The sequence below is a fragment of the Alligator mississippiensis genome, chromosome 16 (genome assembly GCF_030867095.1).
Source record: "Alligator mississippiensis isolate rAllMis1 chromosome 16, rAllMis1, whole genome shotgun sequence".
Lineage (NCBI taxonomy): Eukaryota > Metazoa > Chordata > Crocodylia > Alligatoridae > Alligator > Alligator mississippiensis.
Genome location: NC_081839.1, coordinates 14,058,724 through 14,073,978, shown reverse-complemented (window position 1 = coordinate 14,073,978; position 15,255 = coordinate 14,058,724). Strand labels below are relative to the sequence as shown.

At 50.9% G+C, this 15,255-nt stretch overlaps 1 long non-coding RNA gene across 10 annotated transcripts in view; it reads left to right on the top strand.

The window, feature by feature from the left end:
• The first annotated feature begins 31 nt into the window (after window positions 1–31).
• Window positions 32–15,255, top strand: part of LOC132246427 (uncharacterized) — a 28,664-nt gene continuing 13,440 nt past the window's right edge. For 2 of the 10 annotated variants that reach the window (XR_009457704.1, XR_009457707.1), the window contains exons 1-2: window positions 407–2,599; window positions 12,452–12,529. This is a non-coding gene — a long non-coding RNA (uncharacterized LOC132246427). The other 8 variants (XR_009457698.1, XR_009457700.1, XR_009457701.1 and 5 more) reach the window with 8 other exon arrangements.

Below are 15,255 nucleotides of genomic sequence, written 5' to 3'. Positions count from 1 at the left end.
AGGAGTAAGGGGGTTCGCGCGTGCGCAGCGCAGCGCCGGCTGGGCGACGGGAACGGGCCAGAGCGGCGGGAAGCGGGAGTCACGTGCCCGCGCCCAGGCCCCGCCCCCCCGCTGCCGGTAGGGCCGGGACTGCGTCCGTCGCCCCGGAAACGCGGGGGGGAGGGTGTGTCACGGGCAGCAGTGGCGGAGGAGAAGGAGGCGGAGGAAGCTTCGACACCCCGATGGAGGCCGGGTCTCTGCACAGCCGCAGGAGGCGGGGGGGGGGGGGGGAACAGGAGCAACCCGGTGTGTCTGGTCAGCACTCCAGAGCCGCCCCCGCCCCCCCCGCCGCGCAGACACTTGGCCCGGCTGCGCTGGAGTCCGGGACCGGGACTGGCCTTGTGAGAGAGGGTCGTCCTGGGCTGCAAGGGGTTGCCCACGGGTGTTTGTACGGGGGGGCGGGGGTGTAGATATCCACATATATACTTGTACACGTATACACATACGTGTGCATGTCGGTATACATACGTGGAAAGAGTGCGTGTGGCAGTGCACATACACTTCTGCCTGTTTGCGCACACCTGCATGCACACACACGCAGTATGCACGTGCACGCACGCTGTACCCTATATGCTACAGGTGCACTGCGTGTATACACCTACACATGCAGATGCGTGTGCATGCATATACGTACACACACACGTACATGCATGTACGTGGCTGCACGGGCTCACACACCGAGTGAGTGAGTAGGGGCGGGAGTCAGTCTACTATTTTTCATAATGAAAAAATGACTGAAATTAGTTTTGAGAAGCAGGTGCCACAAAACTCAGGCAAGTTGCAGAAGGGCGCCTGGAGCCGAAAGAGGCTGAAAAACCCCTGTACTGGGTACAGGAAGCCACGATGATCGCTTTCTCTACAGCATCTTCAATAGCAACTGGATATCTTTTTCATGCCTGTTAATGGGGACTGATTTCAGACATGCTCCAGTGAAGACATTAAGTAGGACTGACATTGTCTCCTTGTTTTATTCACCGTAGGCCTAAAGGCCTCAAGTTGCAGTTAGTTCGTTACTGAACAAACTGCCAGTTTTCAGGGAGTCTCCAGCACTCGACGCTCCTCACCTCCCTCTCCAGCGCTCGGTGCTGTCTTCCCCGGGCACTGACGTTCCTGGTTATGCCTCTGGCTTTGCTTACACAAAAAGTTGAACCAGTTTAACTCTGGTTTACTCAATCTGGTCAATTTAAGTAGTGCACACCAATTCACAGGTGGTTTTCTAGGTGTAGCTTGTGTTGATAACTTTTTAAAACCAATTTTAATTAAATAGGCACAATATCTGGCTAGGTGAGGGTTGAAACATCATTTCCCACACCCGTTGCATAGTCATGCATGCACATAGGAAAAGAAAGGAGAAAGTGCTTGATGAAGTTATGGAACCACTTTGATTCCAGTTAATTTACTACATATCTGCTCCCTGACATAGGAAGTTGCTTGGCTTACCTTTCTAGTAGGATCTATTAATTTAGCAATAGCAGTTGTAATTATGCTTTAAAAATACTGACAGTAAAATCTGATTTCACGTGCTCCTGCATTTCGGGGGAGGGGAAAAATCTTGACTAGAAACTCTCACTTCTTGAATGAAACTTTCCATGCTTCAGAGCTCTCAAAGCTAAACAGAATTATTGAAAATTAGGGTTGGAAGTCTGTGTGTGCGTAGTTTTCGACAAATGAGCTGTTAAACTCAGTAAGACTATTAGCGCATGAGGCTAAATGTTTGCATAATCATTTGCAGAAGTGTGGTGTGAAACTAGTTTTACAAATACACAGCAAAGCTAAGGCACGTCTTACCTTTAAAGCAGCTAATCAATCTAGTATTATGACTTCGTTTGCTTAGCTAGAGTAAACGAAACAAAGGAAATGAGACTTAAAAGATACAGCATGGGATATTGGAGTTTTTACAGGTTAGTTTTATTCTGGTACTGTTTGTAGGCCACATTAGCCCACTGATTGCACTGGTTGTTGTGCAAACACACGTGAGCTTCATGCTGATGAATTACAATTTTAAGCCTTGGGACCGTTCTCTTTCTCTCTTGGTTGGAGGATTTGGACCAAAAAGGAAAAACACATGGAGGGGGGACTTTGGGGAAGTGATTGAACAGAACAAAATCTGAAAAACGATTCTGTGAGAATATCTTCTTTTACCACCTGTCATGATGTAGAAATAGGCAAGAGGTCAGTTTGGCTTTTAAATTCAGGAGCAGTGTGTAGGTCTGGGATGAAAAAAACCACCCCATTTCTTCCACCTGTTCCCTTATATACTAAGCAAATTTGATTTAGAGAAAGAAGGGTTTTCTTTTTACTAAAACTGCACTTAACCTTGACCTGGCAATCGCATAGCATCATAGCTCTTAACTTATTTGAAAATTTGATTACTGTAACTTAAAAAAAAATTAAACATCTAGGAATTAAGAACTGTAAAGTAATAGGTAGTGTGTTATTTTATCATCTCAGGTTCAAGCAGGACAGTTTCAGGAATGTATGACTTGAGAGAGGCAGCCAGACAGACCATCCAAATGCTTCAGTTGGCAGGATGAAGTGATATGCTAATGTAAGAGAAAAGGTGGGTGTACAATGGCAAGGAAATAAATACCCATTAAAGAGATGGGAGGTCTAGGACAGTGGTTCTCAACTTTTTTTGTACCAGGACCTATTTATGAAGATCGGTGGCCAGTCCCGACCTGCCTTCCCCCAGCCCTGCTAAAGGGAGCCCCCAGCTGCCCCTGTGCCATTCGGGCCGAAGTCCCGCAGTTCGTGCGGATTTCAGCGGAGAGAGTCCAGCCCCAGCACAGGCTGGAGGGAGGAGAGGAGGCCTGTGGTGGCCCCCCCTGCCCTGGTCTGGGGCTGCCGTCCCTCCAGCCCGTCCCTCAGCAGCGTCTCCCAGTTGCTCTGCCCATACAAGTATGAGCACCAGCTCAGTGCCACCAGCCCAGCTATGCAGCTCCCCCCGATGCCTCCTTCTCTTGCTGAAGGGGCAGGCGCCTACCCCTCCCATCCCCCCTGCCCTGATGCAGCCTTGGCGCCCGGCTATCTTCCCCCATATCTGGCAGGTACCCATCCCCCCTGCCCACACACACACAGTCCCCAAGTCCCGGACCTCCAACCCCCACTGATCATACACTTACCTGCATCTAGCCATTGGTGCTACTCCCAGGACCCTGCCTGGGTGCATGCAGGCCATGGGGATGTGTGTGCAGAGACACGTGTGCCTGCTGCCTCCAGTCACCCAAGCAGTAACTTGCAGGCAGGCTGGAATGAAGGTTATGTGTCTGGGGTATGACAAGCTAGATGTGTGTGGAATTAAGGGCTAGCTCGGAAGAAGATGATAGTGGGAGAGATTGGGGGTGGAGGGGAAGAGGTGGGAGAGGTGGATTCTTTGCTAGTGAGCTTCCCTGGGAGTCAGGCAGCGTGGGATAGCTAGAATCTTCCTGCGAGCCCAGCTGTAAGTGTTCGGATTCAATGCTTGCAAGCATAATAAATATTGTTATAGCTTTTTGATGATAGTGTTAGAGCACAGGTGCTCAACCTGTGGTCCTTGGGCCTGTTGCAGCCTGTGGAGCTATGATATCTGCCCCATTGGGCTCCCCACAGTTGGGAAATTTGGCGGTTTCTCACCTGTCTAAACTCTTTCCTTTGGTGAGGCACCCCCCTCCCCGCCCATTGCTGATGGATTGGGTTCTTATGCCCCTACCTTTCCTCCTTCCATGGGCTTCGATTGCGTACTGCTTGCATATGGATTGGGCACTGCCCATCCGTCTCACCGGACAAAAAGGTTGAGCACTCTTTGTTTAGAGTAGTGTTCTAACTGAGACGATCCAGGAAGTATGCAAAAGGAAAGGATTTTTTGGGTGTGGTGACTTTTATTGGGCCAACTGCGTGGTTGGAATTAAGTTAGATAAGCTTTCAAATGCAAGATTCATAAATTAATAGATTCATAGATGCTAGGGTTGGAAAGGACCTCAACAGATCATTGAGTCCGACCCCCTGCCTAGGCAGGAAAGAGCACTGGGGTCAGATGACCCCAACCAGATGCCTATCCAGCCTTCTCTTAAAAACTCCCAAGGTAGAGGAGAGCACCACCTCCCCTGGAAGTCCATTCCAAATTTTGGCCACCCTTACCGTGAAGAAATTTTTCCTGATATCTAGCCTAAATCTGCTCTTTGTCAGTTTGTGACCATTGTTCCTTGTTACCCCAAGAGGCGTCCTGGTGAACAGAGCATCTCCGGTTCCTTGCTGCGCCCCCCCTAATGAATTTGTAGTTGGCCACAAGATCACCTCTCAGCCTTCTCTTGTGGAGGCTGAAGAGGTCCAGGTCCCTTAGTCTCTCCTCATAGGGCTTATGCTGTAAACCGTTAACCATATAAGTGGCTCTCCTCTGGACCCTCTTGAAGCTGTCCACATCCTTCTTAAAGTATGGTGCCCAAAACTGGACGCAGTACTCCATCTGGAGTCTGACCGGTGCTGCATAGAGGGGAAGTGTCACTTCCTTGGTTCTAGTTGTCATGCATCTGCTGATGCACGATAAAGTGCAGTTAGCTTTGCTGATGTTTTTGTCACACTGACGATTCATGCTCATCTTGGAGTCCACTAGGACTCCGAGATCCCTTTCCACTTCTGTGCTGCTGAGAGGGTCATTTCCTAGCCAATAGGTGTGCTGGATATTTTTATGTCCTAGGTGCAGTACTCTTCATTTGTCCTTGTACTGCATCCTGTTGTGTTCAGCCTGCTTTTCCAACTCGTCCAGGTCTGCCTGCAGTCATTCCCTACCCTCCAGAGTGCTTACTTCACCCACAATTTAGTATCATCTGCAGACTTGGACAGAGGACACTTCACGCCCACATCCAAGTCACTGATGGAGACACTGAAGAGTACAGGTCTGAGGACTGAGCTCGGTGGGACCCCACTACCCAGATCCTCCCAGGTCAATACTGACCCGTCTACTACCACTCTCTGGGTGTGACCCGCAAGCCAATTTGCCACCCACCAGACTGTGTAAACATCTAAGTCACAGCCTCTTAATTTATTTACGAGAATGGGATGAGATACCGTATCGGAGGTCTTTCTAAAATCCCAAAAAACAACATTCACCTCTACTTCTGCATCAGCATTTTGTGACCTGGTTATAAAATGAAACCAGATTAGTCAGGCATGATCTACCTGCTACAGATCAATGCTGGTTGCCCTGCTTTATCAACGATTTGGATGACGGGGCGAAAAGCAATCTGTTCAAATTTGCTGATGATACTAAAATATGGGGAGAGGTGGGTACGTTAGCAGGGAGGGAGAGACTGCAGAAAGACCTGGATAGGTTGCAGGGGTGGGCTAACAAAAACAGGATGCGTTTCAATACTGACAAGTGCAGGGTGCTGCACTTGGGCAGTAGTAACCAGCAGCACACTTATAAGATGGGAAACTCCCTTCTTGAGAGCACGGAGGCAGAAAGGGATCTTGTAGTCATTATTGACTCCAAGATGAACATGGGCTGACAGTGCGAGGTACGGTCGGCGGGGCTAACCAGACTTTATCATGCAACCACAGGTGCATCTCAAGTAGGTCCAAGGAGGTGATCCTCCCCCTCTACACAACACTGGTCAGGCCGCAGCTGGAGTACTGTGTCCAGTTCTGGGCACCCCACTTCAAGAGGGATGTGGACAACATGGAGAGGGTCCAGAGGAGGGCCACCCGCATGATCCGGGGACAGCAGGGCAGAGCCTACAACGATAGGTTACGGGACCTGAACCTCTTCAGCCTTCACAAGAGAAGGCTGAGGGGGGACCTGGTGACTGTCTATAAACTCACTAGGGGGGACCAGAAGGGTTTGGGGGAGACCTTGTTTCCCCTAGCGCCCCCTGGGATAACAAGGAATAACGGTCACAAGTTGTTGGAGAGTAGGTTTAGATTAGACACCCATAGGAACTACTTCACGGTCAGGGCGGCTAGGATCTGGAACCGACTTCCAAGGGAAGTGGTGCTGGCTCCTACCCTGGGGGTCTTTAAGAAGCGGCTTGATGCCTACCTGGCTGGGGTCATTTGAGCCCAGTTTTCTTCCTGCCCAAGAAGGGGGTCGGACTTGAAGATCTCCAAGGTCCCTTCTGACCCAACTTCTAGGATTCTACGATTATTTTTCCCGCTGGACCCTCACAAATATGATCCTTAATATTTTCAAAGACTTCCAAGGATGGAGGTGAGGCTGACTGGCCTATAATGACTTGTATCCTCTTTCCTCCCCTTCTTGAAAATGGGGACCACATTGGCCCTTTTCCAGTCCTCTGGGACCTGACCCGAGTGCCACGAGTGCTCAAACAGCCGTGCCAGTGGTTCTGCTATGACACCGGCAAATGCCTTTAGTACTCGCGGATGCAGCGCATCTGGGCCTGCTAACTTAAACACATCCAGTTCATCCAGGTGACTCTGCACCACGTTAGCGTTGACAGTTGGTAGGCTGGTATCCCTCTGATCCCATCTAAGAACCTGTTAGGAGACTGATCTTGACCCTTGTTCAAGGACACTGAGGCAAAAAACTCATTGAATAGCTCAGCCTTGTCCCCGCTGTCTGTCACTAATTGCTCCTGTTTCTTCAGTAGGGGTCCTGTGCTGCCCTGCGCCTTCCTTTTGCTCCCTACATACCTGACAATAGACTTCTTGTTGTCTTTAATTTGAGTTGCCAGCCTCAGCTCTGTAGTTGCTTTGGCCTTTCTAACTGCCACCCTGCAAGTGCGGGCCAAGTAAATACACTCTTCCTTGGTAGCTTCCTCCTGCTTTCACCACCTATATGCCTTCTTTTTTTTTTTGCCCTTAGGCTCTTCTGGATGTCTGTGTTTAGCCAAGGAAGTTTTTTGGCCCCTTTCTCCCCTTTCCCTCGCACTGGGATCATCTCCCTCTGTGCCTGAAGGATCACTTCCTTTAGGAACGACCACCCTTCCTGGACTCCCATCTCGCCAGTACTCCTCTCCTGCAGTGCATCGCTGGTTAAACTGAGCATGCTGAAGTTAGCCTTCCTAAAGTCAAGCACCTCCATCCTATTATTATCTTACCCACTCTACGCCGTATGATTAATTTGATTGAGTGGTGGTCACTGTCCCCAAGGTGACCACGAATCTGTAGTTCCCCTACCAGGTCATCCCCCATAGCCAACACCAAGTCCAGTGGGACCATATACTTCCTGTGTTAGGTGAACGGTTGGATTCGGCTGACTGCTCTTCTCAGCAGATGTCAGGGTAGTTTAGGTCCCCCATGACAACCATGTCCCTAGACTGTACGGCCTCTGAGAGCTGCCGCAAACATTCCCAGTCTAGCTCTGCTCCTTGATGTGGTGGTCTGTAGCAGACCCCCCTCACCAGGTCCCTTTCCCCTTGACCTCCATGTGTCCTAACCCACAATGCTTTAACTTTCTCTTAAGACTCCCTTCTGTGCACTCACCTGAACACTGTCTGAAGCCAATGACGCTGATGCGCAGTTCAGACTCCTCCTGCTCTCCCCTCAACTAAATAGGGATGGGAGAAAACCCCTTCCCACTTCCCTACAGCTGGCCCAGGTCACCTTATTGCTGCTGCTGGTTCCTTACCACCACACAGGAGCCAAGGGCACGCACATGCTTGCTTCAGCATCCCAACTAAAAGTCAAATGTTCTCAGTGAGGCTTGAACTCACAACCTTGGCATCCTTTCCCCAGGGCTGTTTTGTAAGTATCACATGCTAACCCACCACACCACGAGAGCTGACCTGAGAGGCTCTTTGTCACTATTTTAGAGCATTTGTTTAAAGTAATTGTATCTCTGCTATTGGCTTTTGGATTTAATAAAGACATTTGAACTGAATTACTGACACGCTCAATCAAATTCTAACACAACATACAGGGCGCATCCACATGTGTCACTATGGCAACTTTACTGTGCTGTATGTGTGGCACATGATTATTTTTAGCCACTACTTCACCGTAGCGGCACGCTATACCAGGGGAGCGTGTTGCAATGGGGACGTAGCTGCTGTTTGCTTGTAGATGCCCATGGATGCTACATCGCCAATTTTGTTTCTTATACTGCTGTTTTTCCAAATGTTTCTAATCATAGAAAACTAGGGTTGAAAGGGGTTCCAGTAACTATTCTAGTCCAACCCCTTGCTAAAAGCAGGACCATCCTTAATTTGATCATGCCAGAGACTTGTCGAGCTGGGCCTTAAAATCCTCCAAGAGTCCACCACCCTCTAGATAAGCCGTCCCAGTACTTCACCAGTCTCTTAGTCAGAAAGTTTTTCCTAATGTCCAGCTTGTTCACATCTCTTCTGTAGTAGGGGACACAAAACTGAACACAGTACTCCACATGTAAGCTCACCAGTGCAGAAAAGTGGGGAATAATGACTTCTCTCAGTGCTGACAACACTCCTACTAATGCAGCCCAGTATGCGGTTAGCCTTCTTGGCAACAAGCACGCACTGTTGGCACCTATTCAGCTTATTGTCCACCGTAACCCCCAGGTCCTTTTCTGTGGAGCTGCTGCTTAGCCAGTTGGTCCCACGCCTGTAGCGGTGCATGAGACTGTTCTGTCTTAAGTTCAGGACTTTGCACTTCTTCTGGAGCTTTGCCTTCTTCCCCTGCATGGCTGGTTTGGCGCCTGGCCATTCTTCCTTCCGTGGGACTGCCGTGGGGACAGGCACGCCCCCAACCTGCTGCTGTAGTGGGGCCTTGTCAAGCCCCTTGGGCTCAGGTTGAGGCTGACAAAGCCCCCTTTCTGCGCTGTCTTGGGGCTGGCGTGCCCCCTGCCTCCCTCTGCACAGATGGATGGGGCCCTGGCATGGCTTTGTTTAGAGCGATGTTTGAGCACCCCTTGGTTTGAGCACCCGTTTGGTTAGAGTTATGTGCTACCTGTGATGATCCAGGAAGTATGCAAGAGGCAAGGATTTTTTGGGTGTGATCACTTTTATTGGACCAACTGAATGGTTGGAATTAAGTTAGACAATCTTTCAAACGCAAAACGTTCTTTGTCAGTGTTTTAGAGCATTTGCTTAAAGCAGGTGTTGTCAGCCTGGGGTATGCCTACCCCTGGAGGTAATTTGAAAGGTCCCAGGGAATATACAGGGGCGGGCACAGATGTAGCACACCTGCTGCCTCACAGGAGCAGGGCCAGGGCAGAGGGAGAGCAGGGCCCACAGAAGCTGCACTGCTGCTGCTCTGCCACTCACCGTGCCCCTGCTCTGTGTCTGGCCCTTGCCACCCCCCGCCATGTCTGACCGCTCGCCACCCCCACCTGCTCCGCATCCGGCTGCTCCCACCCCCCTGGGGGTACACTTTTTAAAAAGGGGGCTGCCGGGGGTACACTTACTAAAAGAAAGGTTGAAAACTACTGGCTTAAAGTCACTATACATCTGCTATTGGCTTTTGGATTTAATAAAGACATTTTAGCTGAGTTACTGATGCACCCAATCAAACTCTACCACAACATGCAGTGTTGTTCTGGCTTTTGAAGACTTTGCCCAGAAACCTGTGCTTTTTTATTAATTGCTGATCATTTTACAGCTTTTAGAGAAAAAGGAAATTAGTTAAGCTCTTTCTGAGTAGTAAGATACTCTTATGTTTATTAAAAGCTTAATGAAATTTGGGACAATAACCAAATAATACCTTTAAAATATTTTTTTGAAGTTATGAATTTATATTAGGGGCGCACCGATAGAGATTTTTGGGGCCGATATCGATAGCTGATATTTAAGGAGGCATATTGGCTGATACCGATCTGGTTTCCGATACAGCTACCTCCAGCTGGTTAAGTCCGGTCTGGTGGAAGGGGAAGGGGAAGGAGAAGGGGAAGGGGAAGGGGCGTGGCGGGGGTGCAGATCAACGCCGCCTGTGGTGAGAGAGGAGGCAGAGGGAGGTGCTGCCCAGGCGGGGTGGAGGGGACGGAGCCACAGCTAACGATGGGGGGCCGGCTGTCACCGCTGCTTGCAACCCGGGAAGGCACCGGGGAGGTTATGCTACAGTCAAAACTGCAGTTGAAAGGGATTTCTTCTTTCCTTTTATTTTTGTTAACTTACGGAGGAGGAAATAATTTCAGTTCGCTTTAGGAATAGGTCTTTTCTTTGCACCTGTTTTTCCTAAGTTAGTCCTTGGAACAATACCGGCTCAATTATAGTGAAGTAATATCATGCGTTTTGAGCTTGGGGAATCCACAGACCGTGTAATTCTCTGCATTTCCTCCCCCTTCCTTGCATCCCACTTTTTGACAGTGTCATTCTGCTGGAGCTATGCTGGAAAACCTTGCAAGCTTGCGTGTGCATGTGTGTGCGCGTGTGTGTGTGTGTCCACACATGCTGCATGCAAAATCCTATACTTTGTTTAGTCTGCAGAACCTCTTCTGTTAGCTAATGCTCCAGGCTCCGCAAAGGTGCAGTGAGAGAGGAGCACTAGTAAGTACCTAAGGCAGAAAGCAAACAAGGGCTTTATCACTGGTCTTTAACTCCTATCAAAAGGGGAGTGAGGGAGAAGTCATTTAAACATGAGGCTTGAATGAAAATTAGCATGGATTAGTCACAGTTGTCCCAGGAGTCCTGTTATCTCAGGTCACAGGTACTTATGGTAGGGAGTGGGGTACTTTACCTCTAGGATCCCCAAATGAAAGACTCTTGAGGGAGCCAAGAGGGGGAGGAAGAGTCCTGGGTCTGTTTTTAGCCAAAGGGAATTACCCTTGAGGCATGGCAGGAGTAGTGTGTGTCTCCCTGTCTTTTCCCAGTGGATGAGCTCCTGGGCAGTTCATGCATGGAGGAAGGATGACTCTCTAGCCTGTTCCCCGCAGGTAAACTGCAACAAATTGAACTGATTTGGAGAAACAAGTGGGTTACGTCTGAGCAGCTTCCTTGTTTGGTAGTCAGTTGGCTGAAGAGTGGTTGACGCTGATGTTACTTAATACTAAATTTACCCTTCTGTGGCCCCTGGCAGAGAGATCGGGGCATTCATCCTCCACTTTGCACAGGCTTGAGGGAACAACCTGGCTCCCATCTTAGTTTTGAAGAACTTCATTGCTGAAAAATCAAATGTGCACATGTTCCCTAAGGAACGTATCCATTCAAAGGCATGAAATATAAACGTATATTGTTACGTGCAAATGCTTTGCACAAGTACATTTGCTGGATGCTTTTGGTATGTTCTTCAAGCAAGTAGTGTCGTTAGCTGTTAAATTCTTGACTCCTCTGTTAGGCTTGGGACAGAAATTACACACAAGCTGGTCCAAGAGATTGGAAACAGGTTCAGATCTGGAACACAACAGAAGGATGGTGCACGTAAGCCACTTTCAAGATTGCCGAAACGGGTTTAAGATAAGCCTGGATGGATGTAGTATTAGACTTTAACTGATTTAGATTAAATTGGTTTATTGTACTTCTGACCCAGACCCTCTCCAGATTCATATTAACACATAGTCCCCCAGCATCCCTGGACCTCTGCCAGCCTGCAAGGGAAAAACCACCTTTGCCCACATTTTCCTCCATTAAAAGACAATCCACTCTTAAAGTTTGTTGATCCAGTTTTAAAGTTTGTTCGTGACCCTTTCATAGGCACTTGTGAGCCCCTTTTGGGACACAACCCGCAAACTGAGAACCGCTGCGGTAGAGCAGCAGGGTCGGTCGCGGAGCGCGCTGCTGCGGAGCGGAGGGGCAGTGCCGCTCAACCCTGTGAGACGGATCCCACGTACCAGATCAGACCTCTTTGTGGGCCAGATGAAGCCTGTGGGCTGTAGATTGCCACCCCTCTTATAGCTCCTTTTCAGCTGGGGCTTTGCAGATGCTTCTGTTACGTTGTTTCTACATCGAAAGACTCATGCTACAGGCAGGGTAGGCTTTCACCTCATAGACTAAGTCAATCAGAGGTGCGTAAGCTTTTGTAAGCTAGCTCGCTTCTTACCCCTTTCTTTTTCCTCCCTTCCCTACCCTTTGTTTTCCAGTAACTGCTCTCTGTTTAGAACCGCTGCTTCCTGAAACGTCTTGTTTGACAACAAAGCCGTCCAATTTCTGAGTGGCTGGGGCTGCAGCCCCCCTATCCGCATGCTGTAGGGGCTGCATGCCCACCAGAGCCGCATCCTGCACGAGCTGAAAGGGGTCTGCAGGACCTCCCCAGCCACAGACTCCCTTGCACCAGGACTGTGCCGCCCTGCCTTGGCCCTAGTGCAGAAGGGGTGGCGGGGGGAAGTGGGCACGCAGGAAGCAGATGCTGGGCTAGGGAAGGGGATTTTGGTGGCAGCAGCAGCAGCGAAGCGATGGGGCAAGCAGATTTGGGACTGGGAGTGTGGGAGCTGCACACAGCCCACGGGCCGCCAGTTGGATGGCCGTAACTGTTTGGCTTTCTGTGGTTTACTCTCCTTATGTGCTGTCCCTATATTAATTTGAGTTCTCGTTGAGTTTTCCTTTTCTTACTCCTTTTTTGAAACATCTCCTAGGTTGATCCTGATGGTAAAACAAGCGTACCCGTTAAGATGACTGCGGGGAAAGTATCCTGTTTTCATCTACGCGGCCTGGTGAGTTCCACGATTTACATTTGAAAAGTACCTCTTACAGCACGTCCTTAGAGCTGATTTTTTCTATTATATGATAAGCTTCTCATGGCTTTTCCCTCCCCCGATACGTGTGAAGTGGGTCTAGACTTTTGGGGAGATCGCATGTTTTTCTGTCGGCAAACCACAGGGCGGGTCAGCACTGCTATTTAGGACACCGTAACGTGCGACTTCTCGGAGTGTGTGACAAAGTGTTCCCGTTGACATTACACGGTATTTAGTATTGCCAGCCCCACAACCATCGCTAGTTGTGTCATTGCATTGCTGCTGCGGCTGTTGCATTTGTTAGCAGCAGCCCCTGAACTGACAAGCTCCACACGTCTTCAGGGCTCCCAGGAGGCAGTTTCCGGGCTGGCGTTATCACCGACCGACCGCGCTGGGCATGGCTTACGGCGCTAGCAGTGCCGCAGTGCTTGCAGCGGGCAAGCTGACAGCCTCTTATCCCACGGAGGGCTCCTGACGGTCGGTCCGTTCCCGCTGGGGATTTAACGAGCCCTTTGTTGGCAGCGCCTTCCAGGACGGGCAGTTTTCCTGTGCGGGGGCAGCCTCCCGCGTCCGTCCCGCGTCTCCCTGGACAGAGCAGGGCCGGGCAGAAGCCACGTGCTGTGGTCCTGAGGAGAGCAGTGCCGGGGCAGGGTTCAAGTCAGGATGTTGTCATCACGCTGGGGCGTTTCTCCACCTTCCTGCCGAGAGCGTCTCGTCTCCGCTTCCTGTGCTCCAACAGCCAGCGCGGAGGCGAGAGAGGCAGGGAGGCGGTGAGGGGACGGGAACATGAGCAAGGCAGATGCCAGTGCTGTGGGCCCCACGGCGGGGGGCGGCGTTGCCGCAGGGATTTTTCCCTGGGGCCGGAGGCTGCTTGTGACAGTCGAGGGAGCGGGGCTCTCATCTGACGGTCGGGTGCGAGCACGCTGGAACGATTCAAACGAGGCAAAGCACAGGCTCCGTGCCCCAAACTGGAAAGGTGTCGCTGCATTCGCGTTGTTCTCGGTTCGTTCCTGCGCAGCGTTGAAGCGTGTTCACGCTCGGTGACAAAGCTCGTTCACCCTGCGTGATGAAGTACGTTCACACACAACAGCGAACCACGTGGACACACAACGAAGTGTGTGCACACAAACAGCGAAGCCTGTTCACGCGCAGCAGCGAGCGGTCTAACTGTTGTTATGCGTGAGCTCGCTGAGAGCAACCGAGATGAAGCAGAGGAGAGGCCCCACACGCCAAACTGGAAAGGTTTTGCTCTGGTTCAATCCTCAGCTCGTTCACAGGCAGCAGTTAAAGCGTGTTCACGCTCAATGATGAGGCGTGTTCAAATGCAATTAGGTGCGTTCACACTCAGCGATTTAAGAGCTTTGAAACGCGTTTACACGCAGCGTTTAAGCACATTCGCATAGACGAGTGACGCGCCTTCCCTTCCTCCTCAGGGATTAGAGCTTACTATTAGCTGCCCCTTTGAACCCTGCCCCTGTGGAAGGACTCCCAGCGTGCCTGTGTGCCGCTAAGAGAGCTGTTGCTGGGAGCAGGGCCCCGCTGGACTGGAGAGGGTTGATGTGAGACGCTGCCATCGTGGGGCTGAGGCTTCCTTGCAAATCTGGCGCCTCTGTCTCCGGTTGGCAGCCAGCGAGAGACGGGGGCAATGAATCTGGGCATGCCTCTGGACTGCCTGGGTGGGCAGGGGCACCGCGGTGCCTTGCACTCGCTGGGCAGGAGACGTTGCGGGAGGGGTGTCGTGCAGGCTCACAGGGCCAGAGGATGCTGGGGATGGCTGCGGTACATGGCGTGCGCCTGGAAGGGGCCTGCGGTGGCACGCTCCAGTCCTTCCCCCGATGCCCGGTGGGTGCGGTGTGCGGGTGGTGGTTGTTGTTGTTCTCCCACCCGCAAGCTGTGAGCGTGTGTTGCTGAATCCTGTTGCTAATAAAGATGAAGCTGTTTGCCGTCCCACCAGTCGCTCTGCTGAACGCTGACTCGAGGACAGAAGCCCAGGGGCGTGGAGGTCTGAGTGAGTACCCTGTCCCAGGGACCCCGAGGCCAAGGCCAACACTGTATGGTGTCAGAAGTGACCTGTCGGAGTAGGCAGACCAAAGGCTCTCTGCAGAAGCAAGCTTGCATACAGTTGAGCAGAAGGAAAGCTGCCATAGCACTTTGCAAAAGCAAAGCAAACCACCGGTGCAGTTTGCTCCACAGGAGGGCCATCAAGCTGCAAAAGGGCAAAGTTTGCAAACGATGCGGAAGCACACGCAAGCCTAGATCCTGCCCAGCTTTTGGAGAAACCTGTTACAAATGCTCTGGAGCGAACCACTTTGCAGAAATGTGCAAATCAAAGGGAGAGGCTCCAAAATCTGCAAAAGGAGTCAGTACCCTCTATATGGGCGCAGTGTCTGCCAAGCAGCACTCACCGACCGTTGATAAGCAGAGTGCCTGGTATAGCGCAGGTACAACACAGGAGTTTTGATACGTTACAGTCTGCCTGGCCACTGACTCCCCAGCCCAGCCCAGCCCAGCCCAGCCTCTGGCTTCTTGACTTTTCATCCCATCCAGAAAGAGCACACACCAAGTGCTGAAACCTCCCTAGCCTGACGAAGGGTTTTTGAACCCGAAAGCTTGCTTAATAACTATTCTCCAACTATTTGGGTTGGTCTAATACAAGATATCAAATTCACCCAAGGAACCTTGTCTGCCTATGTCCTTAGCCCAAC